We start from the raw sequence: 12741 nt of genomic DNA, 5'->3' as shown, positions 1-12741 counted from the left end.
TGGATTCTTCACCAACTGAGCTATCAGGGTGGTAAATACTTCTTAAATAAAAGAGTAGATGAATGAAGTCATATTGGAGCTGAGATAGGAATAGGAAGATTTTGCCAGATGAACAATAAAGGGAGAGCCATAGTCAGCAGAGGGAAGAGCAAGTAGTTTCAGTGGCATGAAAGCAGGACATATTCAGAAAACTATAAAGTAGATCAATGTGCCTGAGATAAAATGAGAAGTGAAGAAATAGCAGAACATCAGGTAGAAGAGACAGGTGAGGGTCAGAACAGGAATGGCCTTGTAAACTAGGTAAAAGAATTTATATTTATCCTTTAAAGACTCCACTGAAAATAGCTTTTCAAGAAAGTACCAATAATCATATCTTCATAAATAGTAAATACGACTTGCATTCCTTTTCTTTACCTAAGTATTTGCTCTGTGCTCTCTATGCTGTTAATATGCAGCACATGCACAAATAGAAGATCAGATGTAGGGCAACAGATGTCAACCCAGTTCTCCTCCATCTTAGTGGCAAACATACCTAACAATATACCTTGCATTTTTCAGGGACTTTAGTGAAATTATTTGGGTCAGTTCACACTGACATATGAACTTGTTATTCCAACAAAATGTCAATATGATATTGGAATGCTAATTTATTTAAACAGATTCATGTCAATGTCACCCTGAAACAAACTCACTTCTATTGCCACACCAACAAAAATTGTCAAAACATCAAGAAAAACAATAACAAAACCTCCAAACCTGCTACTGAATAAAAGTTCCTTGGCAGATATTTATTGGGTTAGGTGTTACAAATTTGTCAACTGGATGCCATTTGATTAGCAATAACTTTAGAGATATTAAATTCAAACAGTCAAATAAAAAATTGATAAATCATTTGAATCTTATCTCCTGAGTATCTATTTGTATTAAAATAATTGCTACAAGCACATAAAAATATGCATAAAAATATGATCAAAATGACAAATATTTGAGCAAATGCACAGCTTCTAGCAGAAATAAAACATATTCAAGAAACAAAATATACTGTGATCTTGTTGAATTTAAAAATGTAATCCTGGTAATGATTAAAAGTCAAGGCATTTTAGGGCTATAAAGGACTTAAGAATAGTTCAATCCAACACTTCTTTTACAGATGTAGAAACTGAGGCCTTGAAATACAAACTGTCTGGTTTAAGACCACGCAAATTCATAGCAAATCTAGTAAGTTTCTGAATTCTGAATCTGAATCCAGTTGTCTTTATCTAATTCTACATTGTTTTCTATTTTGCATTTGTAAATGATTAATAAGGACTCATTCCAAAGACCATGCTGCTATTTTTAGCTGGGTTATTTTGGGTGCAATGTATTTTAAAACAAAATTTTGAGCAATTAGGCATTCCCATTTGTGATGCAGTCACTGAAGCAAAATTGCTAATCCACAGTTGACATGGATTAATGACAATTAGAATTACACCAGGTTTTGATATGACACATTTCATAGTGTGCCAGATAGAAAGTAAATTGATAATGCTAAGCATGCAAGTATGTTTTACAGGCATCTGACATAATTTAATCAAGAGTACAGAAACCATAAGACCTTTATTTCAATACAGAGATTTAAAACCCTCTTACCTTCATTACCCAAAGCTTCAAACTATTCTGTAAAGTTCTGTTGTCATGTTTTTAAAAATTATGCCTGCTTAATCTAGGAATAAATAACTTCTTCAATCCCAGGTCAAATTTACCTGCTTCTAAATTAAAGGTCAGTATCTTTTATCATAACCATAATGTATGAAAAATGTTTAACTACAAATCAAATACTGAGGAGACAACTGAATGTGATTGCTAATATGTGTGAGTTATGGAAGATAACTGAAGCTAGTAGAAGCAATGACCTAAATTAACATAAACAGCAGGTTTCTGTATAAATACCCATGGAACTCTGAGAGACTCAAGATCTATAGATGACACACTAGCTTTGAGAAACACAAGATCAAGGTTGAGATTGTTCCCTGGAGTACACAATGTTTTAACCAAATGACATGTATAATGTCTGGCATTATTTAACATGTGCAGTACAGACCTGCTGTCATCCTCATGGTGTGGGACCAGATGATAAAAAAAAAAGGCAAATATTGTAAAGATTCTTTATGGAGGTTTTAGGAGAAAATGAAGATTCCAGAACTTTAGATTTGTTTTAAGTGGGAATGCCTATTGAAATATGTGTGAAATGAATGGGCATTTTTGAAAGTGAGTAAGGTATGAATATGTAAGTGTAACGCCCAAATGAGTATAGCAGCAGTCTCACGGAGAAACTAGGTGAATGTGCCTGGGCTGTCAGAGTCAAATATTCATTATATTGTACCAGGAATAATTTGTGTAAACTCTTTAATTGGTGATCAGCTTTCTAACTACTCATCTATCCAAGATTTCTGATGGAATAACCTAGTATATTGGTATGTTCTATGTCAGAACTTTGTGGATGAGAACTTGTAGAACAAAGACAAATAATCAGTTTAGGACCCATGGTGTTGGTGGTAATGGTGGTAGTAGTAGTATTAGTGTTTTTGATATATGGTGAAAGTATGTACTATTTTAGTCTTCTTTAATGGATTTTGAATTTTGAGTGATTGCTTTTACTTTCTGAGAAACAGCTTGCAATACTGTGTGGCTTGTTAAACCCAAAGAAAACTAAAACAAAGAGAAAGGCTTCAAAGGAAATTCTTAATGAGGATTTTTGATAGCGTTTGTTCCTCTTCACATTCAGTTACTTCAACCACCTTTTACTCACTTAACATTTAGAATCTCATACAATGGTTATAGTCAGGTTTGAAATGTCTTTAAATTTACTTGAGGCAAACAAATGCAATTCAGGCATTTGTTGTAATTTGAAGTATTTTACTCTGTGGTATGTGTTTTGTGCATATGTGTGTGTTCTAAATATCTTCTAGGCTTTTTATTCCTTAAGGTCATTGTATTCTGAAGTTTCATCGCATTCATGGAACTGCTAATTGTTTTGATTAATGCTGAACACAAGATAGTCACTGGATACCTTAAGAACTTTTCTGTGTTCCCATTCATTTGTTCATTTAATTAAGAAACATTTATTTAGTGTTCTATGTATCAAGAACTGGTTTAGGATATAGAAATTCCCTAGTGAACAAAATAGATCCTGCCCTCTTGGAATTAAGAATCTAGTGGAAATACAAAGAGGCAATTACAACAAAGAATGATGGGCTTTATAATATATTAGGAAAGTACAGACTATTAAAAAGCTGCAGGATGTTGTCTAAATGAATCCTATGTAATAAGATGGAGTTAGGCAGAACAGCAAGGATTGAAGGGCTTAAAATTTTGAAGGGCCTAAAGATGTGAGAGAGCATGGCCTGCTATAATAAGTGAAAAATGATATATGTGGCTGGAAGATAAGAGTGTGAGAGGGTAGTGGTGAGAGGTATGGCCTGAGAAATTCAGGGATAAGAGTATGCTGTGGTATATAGAGCCCTTTAAACCATCACAAATTTTTAAAATGTGATGGATAATCATGTCGAAGCTTTAGAAAAAATAATCTTGCTCTAGCCTCAAGACTGGATTAGAGAAGAACAAGCCTGAAAATGGGTAGAAACAGTTATGTATGTGTGTGTGCTAAGTCTCTTCAGTCCTGTCCTACTCTTTGTGACCCTATGGACTGTAGCCCTCTTCCTTCTATCCATGGGATTCTTCAGGCAAGAATACTGGAGTGGGTTGCCATGACCTCTTCCAGGGGATCTTCCCAACCCAGGGATCAAACCAGCGTCTGTTACGTCTCCTGCATTGGCAGGTAAGTTCTTTACCACTAGCTCCAACTGGAAAGCCCTTAGAACCTGTTATGTGCTCAGTCTCTTCAGTCATGTCCGACTCTTTGCAACCCCATGGACTGTAGCCCGACAGGCTCTTCTGTCCATGGGATTCTCCAGGCAAGAATACTGGAGAGGGTTGCCCTGTTCTTCTCCAGGGGATCTTCCCAACCCAGGGACTGAACCCGTGTCTCCTGTGTCTCCTGCATCACAGGCAGATTCTTTACCCACTGAGCCACCTGGGAACTAGTTAAGAAGCTATTAAATAACCCAAAAGCAAAAAAGATAATGGCCCGTATTATGGACATAGTTGAAGGACAGAAAGACATGTAAGGTTGGAAAAGAGGGTTGAGAAATAGAAGGGATAGCTTTTTGATCCACTGAAATTAGAAAATGATATAATATGCAGACAAACCATTGTAGAGTTATCCCTGTGAAGGAGAAGAAAGAAATAAAGTTGTAAAATTTGGGGGATCTGAGGGTCAAGAAAGTATTTTAAATTTAAGAATCCTACACAGATTGTTATTCCCAGGCTCAAACTGAATAGATGTATTTGACTTAAAATCAAGGATTGAATTGCAATACATTTTTATTAAACAATTCAAGCCAATACTTCTATTCAGAAATCAAATTATTTCAATATTATAGATATTATTATATTATAACCACCATTAGTTCATAGTAACTCTAATTCCAGAGTGCTTATGGATCCAACAAAAAATTATAGAGAGGGTCACTAAATCTCTTTACTAATAGAAACAAAAAACATAAAAATGTGGTTATTTCATAGAATCTTGCCAAGGATCTTTAAGCAGAGCTACATTAAGATGTATAAGCCAGGGGCTTCCCTGGTGGTCCAGTGGTTAAACATCCACCTTGCAATGCAAAGGACACTAGCTCGATCCCAGCCTAGGAAGATTCCACATGCTGCGGAACAACTAAGCCATAACCCATGTGCCACAACTACGGAGCATACATGCCCTGGAGCCTGTGCTCTGTGACGAGAAGCCCGGTGCACTGCAATGAAGAATCAGAACAGTAAAAACAAGAAAATAAATAAATCTTAAAGAAAAAAGATGTACAAGCCAGAAGAGACGTGGGTGCCATGATTTGAGTTTGACCACTTCTGGCTGGCTTATTTCCCAAGGAACTTTTCTCAGTTCCCTCTTCCAGCCTGTACCATATCACTTTTCACGCTGGTGCTGATGTTTTTCCTCCTGTCTTGACTCCTCTCACCTCTGCCTCTATCTTACAGCATTCTTGCGTTGAACCTGTTCAGGTGACTAAGCTGGTAGACTTTCCTGAGTGTACGCTGTCTGGGTGACTGCCTTCTGAGGGCAGCCTATGAGCTGTGATCTGTCAAGGTTACTTGGATGCCTCTAGTGGCCCCACCTTTTGCTAATTTTGCCTAACTGAATTAAGCCACTCTACAGAAAAGTCTTAACACATATTTTTAGCCTTACCTCACATTCCTCCCTTTTCAGAATTGCTTTTCTAAGGTCCACTTGCTTTATCCATGGCTTTACTTGTGTTGCTTCCATGTTCTAAAATCAAACATGTTGACATCTTACAGATTTTTCAAGAGAAATACCAATTGCAATACCTCCAGGAAAATTTTCCTGGTCTCATCAATGAAAAGATTCAAAATCAAAGAATAATTAGCCTTTAAGCAAATATTTATCATATGCACATATTCCTTTCATTTAAATTTACAGTAATGCATTTTACACAGATGCTGGAGCTCAAAATGCATCAAAATGTATTTAAGAGCATCCAGAGCATTTACAGCAATGAGTCTTACTTTTAAACACAATTCTCCACTTAACCCCATTTTTTTGATACACTGTAGGTTGCACCTATAGTTAAAGGGGTGTGAAAAGGTTGTGTGTTTTAAACACATTTCATTGTCCTAATACTTCACAAGTATTTCTTACTCCCCATGGATTATATTTCCTTTTTATTCATTCTGGTACTTATTATGCACTCCCAGTTACTAATCTCATATATACATAGATTTATGAGGTCTTTCTATAGTAAAGAGAACTCAACTCACATTTAAGAGGCACCAATTTTGAGCCTGTTTTAAATTCAGACAATGCCTTGAACCAGTCTGACAAAACATATAATTCATCTAAGTTACATGTCTTTCATGAATACAAATCTTCTTACTCAGTGAACCAGTTTTAAAATTTCCACTTCTGATTCCCAAATGCTTTGTTGGATTGACCCAAAGATACTATTGGAGATATTTGTTGAAAATACATCCACCTTAATAAGCAAAATTAAACTGATTTATTTCTTTGATGATGTTATCAAATACAGAGTTTTTTCTGGTGTTTGTTTTTTGGCCTTCATGTTTGTTTATCTATTTATACCTTCTAGATCATCTCCGGGTCCTGTTGGGTTCAGTGCCAACCAAGGAAAGGAGGAAGCAGGGGGGCTGTTGCTCTTATTAAGAATAGCACAACCTGGATTTCCCTGGTGGCCCAGTGGTAAAGAATTCACCTGCTGATGCAGGGGACAAGGATTTGATCCCAGCTCCACGAAGATTCCACATGTGTGAGGCAACTAAGCTCATGTGACACAGCAACTGAAGCCTGGTCACCTGGAGCCTGTGCTCCGCAGCAAGAGAAGCCACTGCAATGAGAAGCCTGCACCCCACAATGAAGAGTAGCCCCCATTTGCCAGAACTAGAGAAAGCCCACACACAGCAATGAAGATCCAGTTTAGCCAAAAATAATAATTTTTTAAAAAGAATAGCACAACATGAATCAGCCTGACTACATTTCGTGTCCGCAAACTGGTGTTCCCTCTAGCTAACCTGAACAATGGCATTCTGATTAGTCCACATTACTATCTACTGAACTTTCCTCCCCAAAAGCTCATCATACTTATCAGGGTGATTTATCCCTGAGGATTGTGTTAGTAAGCGTTTTTATTCAGAGTCCCTGTGGATGCTCTATTTCTACAAGCTGGTTTGGCATGATTTAACCAGGACTGCATCCGTAAGTTGTAGGTGAGTTATACAAACATGATCCTCAGATTAGCTAACACTTACTAATACAGAGTATTCTGCATTTGATGAACTTTCCTGATGTATGCTTTCAATGAAAAGAAAACAGCACCTGAAGTTGAAAATGTTATTTTCTTTAACATCCATATATGGTCTAGCAATGAATATCCCAGGGTCTTGGCACTTTTGATGAGTCTTTACATTGTATGACTATCGGAGATCATAGTTTTAAAAGCCTGTTTGATCATACAGAAACTTTATTATTATCCATGACTAAAATGGGGAAATAATCTTTTTACAATGTTAAAGGATGACTGACGTCTAATTTTGTTAATCTGAACAGAATCAATACTGATCTCATTTTCTACCTTGCAAAAGGAAATGTCAAAGAATGTTCAAACTACCGCACAAATGCACTCATCTCACATGCTAACAAAGTAATGCTCAAAATTCTCCAAGCCAGGCTTCAGCAGTACTTGAACCATGAACTTCCAGATGTTCAAGCTGGATTTAGAAAAGGCAGATGAAATTGTCAACATCCATTTGATCATTGAAAAAGCAAGAGAATTCCAGAAAAAACATCTACTTCTGGATCATTGACTACACTAAAGCCTTTGACTGTGTGGATCACAACAAACTGGAAAATTCTTCAAGATATGGGAATACCAGACCACCTTGCCTGCCTGCTGAGAAATCTGCATGCAGATCAAGAAGCAACAGTTACAACTGGACGTGGAACAATGGACTGGTTCCAAATTGGGAAAGGAGTATGTCAAGGCTGTATATTGTCACCCTGCTTATTTAACTTATATGCAGAGTATATCATGCAAAATACCAGGCTTAATGAAACACAGCTAGAATCAAGATTGCTGGGAGAAATATCAATAACCTCATATATGCAAATGACACCACCTTTATGGCAGAAAGCAAAGAGGAACTGAAGAGCCTCTTGATGAAAGTGAAAGAGGAGAGTGAATAAGCTGGCTTAAAACTCAACATTCAAAAAACTAAGATCATGGCATCTGGTCCCATCACTTCATGGCAAATAGATGGGGAAACAAAGGAAACAGTGAGAGACTTCATTTTCTTGGGCTCCAAAATCACTGCAGATAATGACTGCAGCCATGAAATTAAAAAATGCTTGCTCCTTGGAAGAAAAGCTATGACCAAACTAGACAGTACATTAAAAAGAAGAGACATTACTTTGCTGACAGAGGTCCATATAATCAAAGCTATGGCTTTTCCAGTAGTCACGTATGGATATGAGAGTTGGACAACAAAGAAAGTTGAGCACCAACGAGTTGATGCTTTTGAACTGTGGTGTTGGAGAAGACTCTTGAGAGTCCCTTGGACTGCAAGGAGATCAAACCAGTCAATCCTAAAGGAAATCCGTCATGAATATTCATTGGAAGAACTGGTGATGAAGCTCCAATAATTTGGCCACCTGATGCAAAGAACTGACTCATTGGAAAAGACCCTGATGCTGGGAAAGATTGAAAGCACAAGGAAAAGGAGATGATAGAGGATGAGATGGTTGAATGGCATCACCAACTCAATGGAAATAAGTTTGAGCAAGCTCCAGGAGTTGGTGATGGACAGGGAAGCCTGACGTGCTGCAGTCCACGGGGTCTCAAAGAGTCAGATACAACTGAGCAACTGAACTGAACTTCTGATCTTAAATAGGATTTCTGACATACTTACATCTTCTGTTAAGACATATACTTTCTGATGATTTTTAAAATTTTTATTTATTCTCTGTAACCTAATGCAAAGTTAATTGTTTCTTGGGACTTGAATGATAGATTGACGGGGTTTTATCTAGAAGTCTTGAAAAATAAGAATATTCTTTATGGAATTTCCACATCCAAATTAATAGATAATGTCTTCATGAAATCTGTATATAAACAGAATCTGAGGGCTAGCTGGTAGTGACAGGGAAAATTAAAAAAAAAAATTACTCCTGTCATATTCCTATGGTCAGAGTTTGTATTACATGTATACTACTTTTTTAAACTTTTATTCTTTTAAAAGAAGAATTCTCATGATACAGAATAGTGGTTTTCAAACTTTAGTCAAAAAGTCACCTAAGATGCTTATTAAAATATATAAGAAGAATACATATATAAGAGTTCCCTGGTAGCTCAGACAGTAAAGAATCTGCCTGCAATGCAGGGGACCTGGGTTTTATCCCTGGGTCAGGAAGATCCCCTAGAGAAGGGAATGGCTACCCACTCCAGTGTTCTTGCCTGGAGAATTCCACGGACAGAGCATCCTGGAGTGCTACAGTCCATGGGGTTTCAAATAGTTGGACACGACTGAGCAACTAACACTTTCACTTCACTTTTTTCATACATGTATAAAGTTTATACACCTTTATTTAAAACTTCTTGTATTGGGCTCAGAAATGTATGTTTTGACATACTCTTCAGTCGATAATTTGGGGTGTAATATAGAGAAAAGGCTGTCCTGAGTCTTTGAATCAGGATTCATAGAGTGGGAGGCCCAGTGGGGACAGGTTTGCTCTCTGATAGGCATTAAATCATGGATTTTCTAAGAGTTGTGCCTCTTTATTCAACTCTATAGTTCATGCATTTAGTGAATTTCCTTCAAGAATCTAATGAAAAACTTATCAGTATTATTTCTCAGTGTTTTGATGAGCTTTTATCCCTTCCTGTGTCTTCACTGGTATATATGTTTGGAATTTTGGGGAAGACTGAGTCAAGGATGGCTAATCAGACACTATTTTAATCAGATTCTGATCACTTTTCCTTTGAAGGTTCTTTCAAGATCACTTTAGGTAAAAACATGACTTATAGGCTGAGCAGACTGTTAATGAAGGTCTCTTTGCACCTCTTTATAAAGTTTCAGCAAATCACTCAACCCTTTTTGGAAGGTCAAGCTTCATGCTGAGGAAATGATTGATTTCCATTGCTTCATCAGGGAGGTTTGAAGCCTAGAATAAGGAATTGCTCAACTCAAGTGTTTTTGGAGTCAGCTTCATATTTATTCTCATAACTTTCCTTTACGCCGTATCATCATTCAGTGAGGCAAGCTGTGCTTTGAAGTATTTCTCTGATGATTCCTGAGAGCAAGTGTCTAGTAGGTAAGGGATCTGAACTGACTTAAAGCACAGCCTCATGTGCTTTATGTGGATGTTTCACTGTTTTAACCTATTGTCACTGAGGAAAAAGGTTAAACATGAAATGTGGCTTCATTCCATAGTTTCTAATATGTTTAATCAAGAGTGCATTTTTTAACTTATTCATAAATTGTTTAATTTTGTTAAGGCAAGAATTCATCTTTAAATGTGAACTAAGGATTAATTGAGAATTAAATCTGCCATATGGTTAAGCACATACCCTTCTTTGTTAGCTCATAAATGCTTTGACCATCTTGTCTATAAATTGAACATATAAAATCTTGCTTGAAGGAAACAAGATTTCCAACATAAGATAAGCATAGAATGACAATAAGTGAATAAGAGCTTTGTGCAGATTTAGCAAAACTTTAGACATAATTTTTCTCTTAATTCATATTCAATTTAATGTTAAACATTTTAATTATACACTCAACTAGGAAAAGATATTCATTTTTTTAATAACTCAAGGAGCAGAAGTTAATTTCCTTCCATCACAAAAGAAAAGACATTTAGAATTCTAGAGAATTATAGGGATTTTCTTAAAGTCTACTTACTGAAGCCTTAACTCCAAAAATAATTAGCTTGAGTTTTACTGCTTTAAAGCTATTCCTCCCACCCTCTGAACATACCTTTCAAATAAACAGACAATCAATAAGGGGTTTTATAATAGATCAATCTCATTAGTTTTGAAGACTTATTGAGGAAAATAGCACATACTGTTATGTTATTGTCATAAATATTCAGTATTCTTTCATGTAGCAGCAAGATACATTAATGTTTTCTCCCGTATTACTTCCATATTTTTTATAGATCATAGCATTTGTAATTTCATGTCACCACTTCCCTCCTAGAAATTCTGGAATATTGATGGCTCTTGAAGTTTTAATGAATTCTATACTTCTATTTTTCTAGGTGTAGATTATATGTATACTAACTGGAATTCTGAGGTTATTACTTTATCCAAATATTTTCTATCTCTTGACAATTGTTAACAAAAGGCAAAATTCTCTCTTGATAATTTTATATTATCACTTATAGTATTATCTAAATCTCTATGACATAGCTTTATTAATCCCAGATAGCTTTATAAAAACATTATTTTCTTTATTGCAAACAATCTGGTCATAAATATAAGAAAATATATACTTTAAGGGTAACATGCTTCCTTCCTCTTGGCAATTTCTATGCCTTCATCTCTCATTTATTTACTCACATGCCTGGAAACAGGCATTTATTAACATGTTATTTTTTTTAAATTTAGAGGATATATATGAGTGCTTACCATTGAAAAATAAATAGTATCAATATGTAATATTTGCATTTAATGAAGGGAATGGTAGAAACAATGCTCAGTTGTGGATGTGTCTGGTGGTGAAAGTAAAGTCCAATGTTGTAAAGAACAATATTGCATGGGAAACTAGAATGTTAGGTCCATGAATCAAGGTAAGCTGGACATGGTCAAACAAGAGATGGCAAGAGTGAACATCAACATTTTAGGATGCCCAGTTGTGGATGTGTCTGGTGGTGAAAGTAAAGTCTGATGCTATAAAGAACAATATTGCATAGGATACTGGAACGTTAGGTCCATGAATCAAGGTAAACAGGATATGGTAAAGCAGGAGATGGCAAGAGTAAACATCGACATTTTAGGAATCAGTAAACTAAAATGGATGGGAATGGGCAAATTTAATTCAGATGACCATTATATCTACTACTGTGGGAAAGAATCCCTTAGAAGAAATGGAGTAGCCCTCATAATCAACAAAAGAGTCCAAAATGCAGTACTTGGGTGCAATCTCAAAAATGATAGAAGATCTTGGTTCGTTTCAAAGGCAAACCATTCAATACCCCAGTAATCCAAATCTATTCCCCAAATGCTAGTGCCAAAAATGTTGAAGTGAAGTTAAATGGTTCTATGAAGACTTCCAAGACCTTCTAGAACTAACAGCAAAAAAGATATCCTTTTCATCATAAGGGATTGGAATTCAAGAGTAGGAAGTCAAGAGATAGCTGGAGTAAAAGGCAAGTTGGCCTTGGACTACAAAATGTAGCAGGGCAAAGGTTAACCGAGTTTTGCCAAGAGATCACACTGGTCATAGCAAACACCTTCTTCGAACAATATGACAGACGATTCTACATATGGACACCATCAGATGGTCAATACCAAAATCAAATTGATTATGTTCTTTGCAGCCAAAGAAGCAGATGATTTATACAGTCAGCAAAAAGAAGACCTGGAACTGACTGTGGCTCAGATCATGAGCTCCTTATTGCAAACTTCAGAATTCAGTTGAAGAAAGTAGGGAAAATCACTAGGCCACTCACAAGTTAGCAACTGAACAACAATGGTAGAGTCATAAGTATCAGTCAGTTCGGTTTAGTTGCTCAGTCATGTCTGACTCTTTGTGACCCCATGGAAGGCAGCATGCCAGGCTTCCCTGTCCACTACCAACTCCTGGAGTTGCTCAAACTCAAGTCCGTCGAGTTGGTGATACCATCCAACCATCTCATCCTTTGTTGTCCCCTTCTCCTCCTGCCTTCAGTCTTTCCCAGCATCAGGGTTTTTCCAACGAATAAGTTCTTCTAATCAGGTGGCCAAAGTATTGGAGCTTCAGCTTCAGCATCAGTCCTTCCAATGAATATTCAGGACTGATTTCCTTTAGGATTGACTGGGTGGATCTCCTTGCAGTCCAAGGGACTCTCAAAAGTCTTCTCCAACACCACAGTTCAAAAACATCAATTCTTTGGCCCTCAGG

General features: G+C 36.6%; 1 protein-coding gene across 2 annotated transcripts in view; it reads right to left on the bottom strand.

The window, feature by feature from the left end:
* LOC145519852 (uncharacterized) overlaps positions 1 to 12741 on the bottom strand; it is a 669571-nt gene that overhangs the window by 275718 nt on the left and 381112 nt on the right. Inside the window, exon 11 of one of the 2 annotated variants that reach the window (XR_014063968.1) lies at positions 5297 to 5377. The exons of the other annotated variant lie outside the window; for it this stretch is intronic. The gene's annotated coding sequence lies outside the window, so the exon portion shown is untranslated. The remainder of the gene's footprint in view (positions 1 to 5296; positions 5378 to 12741) is intronic. 2 annotated transcript variants of the gene reach the window in all.

Source organism: Giraffa tippelskirchi, chromosome 1 (genome assembly GCF_054371585.1).
Source record: "Giraffa tippelskirchi isolate mGirTip1 chromosome 1, T2T-mGirTip1v1.2.pri, whole genome shotgun sequence".
NCBI classification, from domain to species: Eukaryota; Metazoa; Chordata; class Mammalia; order Artiodactyla; family Giraffidae; genus Giraffa; species Giraffa tippelskirchi.
This window is presented reverse-complemented; position numbering and strand designations above follow the sequence as displayed.